The sequence below is a fragment of the Ambystoma mexicanum genome, chromosome 1q (genome assembly GCF_040938575.1).
Source record: "Ambystoma mexicanum isolate Mex_15411 chromosome 1q, UKY_AmexF1_1, whole genome shotgun sequence".
NCBI lineage: Eukaryota > Metazoa > Chordata > Amphibia > Caudata > Ambystomatidae > Ambystoma > Ambystoma mexicanum.
This window is the reverse complement of record NC_090922.1, coordinates 334,922,002-334,928,431: the sequence shown is the minus strand read 5'-3', so window position 1 is coordinate 334,928,431 and position 6,430 is coordinate 334,922,002.

The window sequence follows — 6,430 nt, the reverse complement described above, 5'->3', positions numbered from 1 at the left end:
TGAGCTCCAGGCTTTGTCGGTGAAGCATCCCTTCTTGGTTTTTCACAGGGATAAGCTGGTCCTACGGACACACCCTGCTTTCCTGCCGAAGGTGGTCTCTGATTTCCATCTAAACGAGTCAATCTCCCTGCCAGTCTTTTTTCCGAACCCCGCTTCAGAGGCGGAAAGGGTTCTGCATTGCCTGGATGTTAGAAGGGCTCTTAAGTTCTATCTGGACAGAACATCCGAGTTTAGGAGCTCTTCTCAAATGTTGGTGACCTTTGGTAATCCAAAAGGTAAGCAGGCCTCTAAGACGACTATCTTCAAATGGATTGCTGCCTGTATTACGGAGTCTTACACCGTCCAAGGGCTGCAGCCTCCTAAAGGTATTCATGCACACCTGGTGTGGGGCAAGGCAGCCACAGATGCCTTTCAGAAATATGTCCCCTGGGAGACCATCGCAAAGGCGGCTACTTGGGCCTCCCCATCGGCTTTTTGTAAGCATTATTATCTAGACTTGAGCTCCAGATCTGATGCTCAGTTTGGTCAGGCTGTGCTGAAGAACCTTTCAGTAAGGGGTTTTCCATCCACCCATAGTTCCTGTAAGGAGTGCTTGGGGATCTCCCATAAGTATGGAGGAAAGGTAGTAGTATAACCAGGTTACTCACCATAGTGACCACCTTACTCCTAGTCCATAGTCCCCTTTCCTCCATACACCCACCCTCCGTCCCCGCTAATAAGGTTCCTCTGTTATTGCTTAAAGGTCTTTGACCTGGCGATAGAAAAGGACTGATGGGCGATGCGCGGGGCGGAGCCAAGATGGGTGGGGCTACGGCTGCGTGCCGTGCCACGCGTAGAAAGAGAGGAGGGACTAAATTGTTTGCAAAATTTTGGATGCTTTTACAAAGTGCTCCGGTCCCGTCCCACAGGACGGAGGAATGTCCCATAAGTATGGAGGAAGGGTTCTATGGACTAGGAGTAAGGTGGTCACTACGGTGAGTAACCTGGTTAGTCTCAAAGGCGGTCCCTGCCAGCTCCTCCAAGTGCGGTTGTCTGAAGCTGCCAATGCCTGGGAGAAGATGTTAAGCGTCTTGAGATGGAGCTATTCCCATTTCTCTGTGTGGTAAAAGATACCTGGGGAGCGGATTCCTCTGTGTTGTCCCTGGAACAGTGGCTCCACTTTGTTGAGGAGTAAGAAGCTCGAGGTCTAGAGGATTCGCTTAGGAAACAGGACCGCTTCTTATCCCTCTGATCTTCCTCTCTCCTCTGCCCTGCCCCCGGGGACTTCAGAGATGTTCTTTTGCCATCGCTGTGGCAAACGGTAAAGAGGTTTGCGGCATACTCCTGCAGGACCTTGGAATACATGAATTGGCACAACCCACACTCCTGCATGTCATATTCTTCACCAACGAAACAGGCAAAGTCTCTGCAGGGCGTGAAGGCATTACTGAGGCTAAGCATGATGCAGTCGGATAAATTACTACACGCGGTGTTCCTAGCGGATAAAGCATGCATGGAAAAAAATGAACGGAGGACTTTGGGGTTCAGCAGTTCCCCCGACTTCACATTTGGTGTGGGGTGAGAAACTACCCCAAGCGGACTTGAGACAGAGCTGCGCTGCGCCCCAGTAAGTGAAAAGGTTTCTGAAAGAAGCTGGCACTAGAGATAAAATATCATAGATGAGCAATCTGTGGCAGGAAGGAATCCATTTGAAAAGGGGATTATAGTACAAGGTGTATGTGCTTTGTGATTAAAAAATAAAACCTCGGTAGTTTCACCTTAAGGCTTTTCTCCAGCAATCTCGGATCTCCTTAGGCCTTAGACATCCTGAATTAAAAAAGTGGAATAGCAAGCATTTGTGATTGTTGTCTGCTCTAGTCAATTAGGTAATTGAAATCTATTCCTAACATATTGAACTGGCGATTTGCATGTGTGGTCCAGATTCCTAGAGAATAGTGTGGGAGGTAGGCATTAATACACCAGCATTCCCCAAAAATATTTAGACTTCATGAACCCAAGCCTTTAATTGCAACCAAGTTAACTCCGCAAAACATTTGTAACATCTATAACCAAGCTAGACACCAATAGTGTGCCACATTTTAGTGTTGAACTAGCCCTAGAATAGGAAAAGTCACATGTTACGGCAATATTACTTCGAATGCCAACACTTGATGGATTCAGAGAAAATTATGTGAATTGTTTTCTTTCAAACTTTATTCTAAAGAGGTTTTATTTTTCTTAATCAAACAACCAATGTCTATTTGTATGTTTATACTGGAGTGGATTTTATTATTTTGTCTAGCATAGTGATTCGTATTTGCTCCTATATTTATGGATCTTTGCGTGTATTTTTTATGTAAACATAAGTGAGACAACAGCAGGCAGGTTGGATTTTATTTTAAGCAGATAAGCTGCCTGTATTTAGGAGACATATTGTGGGTCACTTCCCCAACAACGAAAGTTAGGGGTACCCATTTAACTTCTTGATTGATTAATTAAAATAAAACAATGTTAAGATAAAAAAAACAGCTTGTTTCTTGTCCTAGAGTGTGGGCTGGGATGGTTGTGGGGCCTATTAGATATGGGATATTTCTCGTAAAACATCAATGGACGCCAAGACATGTTGGCAGAAGCAGTCATGGTGTTAGATTACATTTTACATTGGCCACAGCAGATGCTGTAATAGTGTGCGGTACATCGAAGGCATTGATAACACGTTCAGCCACAGCTTCTGTGCAGGAGATTGTAGTACAAGCTTAGATATTGCAGCCAGAGGAGAAGGAGGTCCAGTCCACTTTCTCGAGGGGAGAGCTGCAGATTTCATCCACTGATGAGCTGGGAAACGAAACACAGGATAAAGGAGCAGGATAATAAAACATCCTGTATCCACTCCCAAACAAAGATTGAACCTGAGACTGATGATGATCAGTTATGGGAAAGAGTAAAAGAAAATAATTCACAAAGCGATTCTGAAAGGGTTTATTAAAGGGGAATCAGACTTTAATAAACATAAAACAAGCACAATATCAAATAAAAGGTCAAAAAGGTAACGATAAGAAAAAAGGCCATATAATGCCACCAACAGCCAAGTATAACCCACATAGAACCATTGAAGTGCCATGGCCTTTTTTTTATATCAGCCCACAGAATCCAAGGATCGGATTGCCTGCTTCATCTGTGAGAGGTTCATCAATATCGATTGGCCTTCCAAACTAGAGCCAGCTAAACTCTCACACGAGTTCTGGCGAGACTTGCCAAAGTTCAAGAGTCTGCTGATTCCTCGCCACAGGATGTGTCTCAATTGTCAAGTTCAGAGGGCAAGAGGTTTGCCCAGCTTTATTATTTCCACCAGGCTTCTAACAAAGACTCCACAGGCCACCATCGTCCATTATTAAATCGTACCTACCTTTTCGCCCCTCTGACCATGCCTTGTTTCACTGATTAGAACAAATATGTCCCCCGAACTCCATCAAGTGTCAGCCTGACCCTCCGGTAACCAGCAGTGGCAGGGACAGCTTTTGGTTGCATGGGGTGAGCTGCCCCCGAGGAGACACCGGGATTCTAAAAGATGTATGGTTAGTCAAAGCTGATGAATATTTTCAGAAGCGGGCTTAAATATATTCTGTATCGGCTCAAGCAGCCAAGCGTAGCAAAGTATCCCAAAATAATGCTGGGGGTTTTGGAATGAGGACGGGTTCTTCCCACTGGAACATTTTGTACACAATGTGCTAAATGGGTCATTTGACCGTACAGTTTTCAAAAACTAAAATTGGGTAAAAAGCCATGCCATTTACAATTAGTTCTCTAGGGCAACACATGAACAAAATTCCAAAAACCACCATGTTGCCATCGGTGCATGGGAGAATTTTAGAAAATGTTCGTTTGGCTGCGGCCACAATCTACCTATGACAGAAAATATCAGTGTGATGCACTTGCATGAAACTGCCTCCACAATCTATGCTGGTCATGAAAGTGATTTGCACTGATCATTACTGGCATAGATATTGTAGCCGCAGGTTAATGCAAGTGATTTACAGTTTGTAAATCACATTGCATGAAGCTGTGCCACAGTCAATGTATGCCAGTAACGGTTACTGCAAATCCCTTTCAGGAGGCTCAGCCACAATCTGCCTATAATGTAGGCAGGTCCAGGTGGTTCTGCCATGAGAAAAAATATTTACAGCACCATCTTCGAGAAAATGCGGTATAAAACCGTGAAACTTGAATTTAGTTCTCTAGGGTAAAAAGGCTATTTCACCAACAGAACACATGAGCATTTTGCAACCTTTTCATAAAGTTAACCCCATGACCAATCTCTGCTAGTCAAATTGATATTGTTGCCCCAGGTTCACAAATGTAATTTACAGCGAATAAATCAATTTTTATAAAACTGTGACCACAATCAATATTCAGCATTACCACCCCATACTCCCCTCCCAAGCACATGCACACATTGCATTTACCCTCCAGACATACCCAGACACCCACACACATGCGCGCGCACGCACTCACTCTGACACGAACAAACGAACAGACATACATACATATATGCATCGTAAATATACATACACACACAGCATGAATTACATTCACAAATGCACGCATACAGTACAGACATATAACAACTGAAGCCGCAGGCCCTAGGTGGGAACAAATTCCAGCAGCGCCAATTTTTCCCAGAAGGACTTGAACACCGGGGGGGGGGGGGGCAGCCTGGGCTCTCACTTTATTGGCTGCTCAGCAGCCTGTGGACAGCAGCACGTGCGCACCACACACTCGCAGCATACTCTGGGCCGCTTGTGCTTTATTTCTTTAAATATAAATTCAGAGAAACAGTGCCAGACCTAGGGGAGTCAGGGGGTGCAACAGCAATTGGGAGATGCCTGGGGGGAGGCGGAGCGCCACTCTACTCTCCCTGTCTCCACCACTAATTGTCAGCCTTCTGTCGATCTACTTGTGCCCCACTGCAAAAGCCTTTTATGGCTAAACGCACTTTCCTCTAAGCCTGCCCACCACCCTCTACAGCTTGGTTTTGCAGCTTGTCCCTCCTATTTCAGCCTTTGTTTGACCCATTGGCTGTTGGATCACATTGCTTTTTTAGAAATGGAGGATAATGTTGTGCATACTATCAAACACTGCATGTGTTACTGCAATACATATTTATTTATTTATTTTTTACATTTATAAAGCGCTCACACAGCCCGCAGGCATCGAGGCGCTGTTACAGGAATTGTTAGTTTTTCTTAGTTGTGATTTTTCTTTGTCTTAGTTACGTATTTATAACGCGCTTAAACACTCGGAGGTTTCTAAGCGCGGACCCGGGGATCGAACCTGTTGTTGCTTTGTGTCGTCTTGCTTCCAAGACGCGCACGCTGCCGCTGTGCTATCTTCCCGGGACATATGCGTTTTCATCTCATGGAAGCATTTGAAACTAGCGAACCCTAACCAACTAATTATCGGAATTAAACATTTGTGTATAGAAAGCAAAACGAATGGTATCCAGGTTGTGTTTGGGGAAGAACATTTTTCTCCATGATTTAATAAGAAAACGTGTACAATTCCGGCAAGCACATAGTGGAAATAAACTAGTCTAAAACCACGGGATATATGGCCTATTAATCCGCAGAGCAAAGGATGCATGCACTTCCTGCAAGCTTAAAGGACATTAAATACACATTTCCATATTATCACTTGCACGTAGGGCAAATGGCACAACAATCTACTTTCGAAGCAAGAGGACACACTAACCAAATAGACCTAACCTAAGCACAGCCTCCTAGTGCTGTGAATAACCGATGCACATCGTTATTAACACTCTTCTACTTATTTGGTCAACCTTAGAAGGCTAGAGGCTAGATCCGCCTCTGCTGGTGTTCAAGCCTGTGTCCTCGCGATGCATGCAGATGACTTGACGATCGCAGCAGCTATATCACTGGCTTCCGGGGTAGGCAGAAGTAATGTTGTAATCACGCAGGGCCATCTTTTCGGAATGCCAAGTGAAATTTACCCTGGGTGGGTTATTGGAAACATACACACTGGACAGGGGCTTCCACGTATATATTCGTCCTGAATTCCCATAGGAAATCATTGTAGGCTCTGCCCACTCCCGCGGTGAAGGGGTTTAAAACATGTACTAGCCCCCACACTACTGCCAGTTGTTAAAGCAACATGCTTCTACGGACTGCCGTAGATATTACCACTCGAAACAGAAATTAGGGTGCAGCGCATGGGGAAGGCAGATGGCTCTGCAAGTAGCCTCTTGCTTTCCTTGGAATGCATTTAGGAGGCAGCTGTGCTGCACATCCGGTGGCTCCTTCGCCCACAGCACCCACTTACTTGCATTTATCAAAATTTTAAAATGCTCCATTTGGATCTCATGTGCAAACCAAAAAAAACCATAGTGACTTCAAACCCATGGCATCCCCAAACAAATGACGATTTCAAGAAAAGA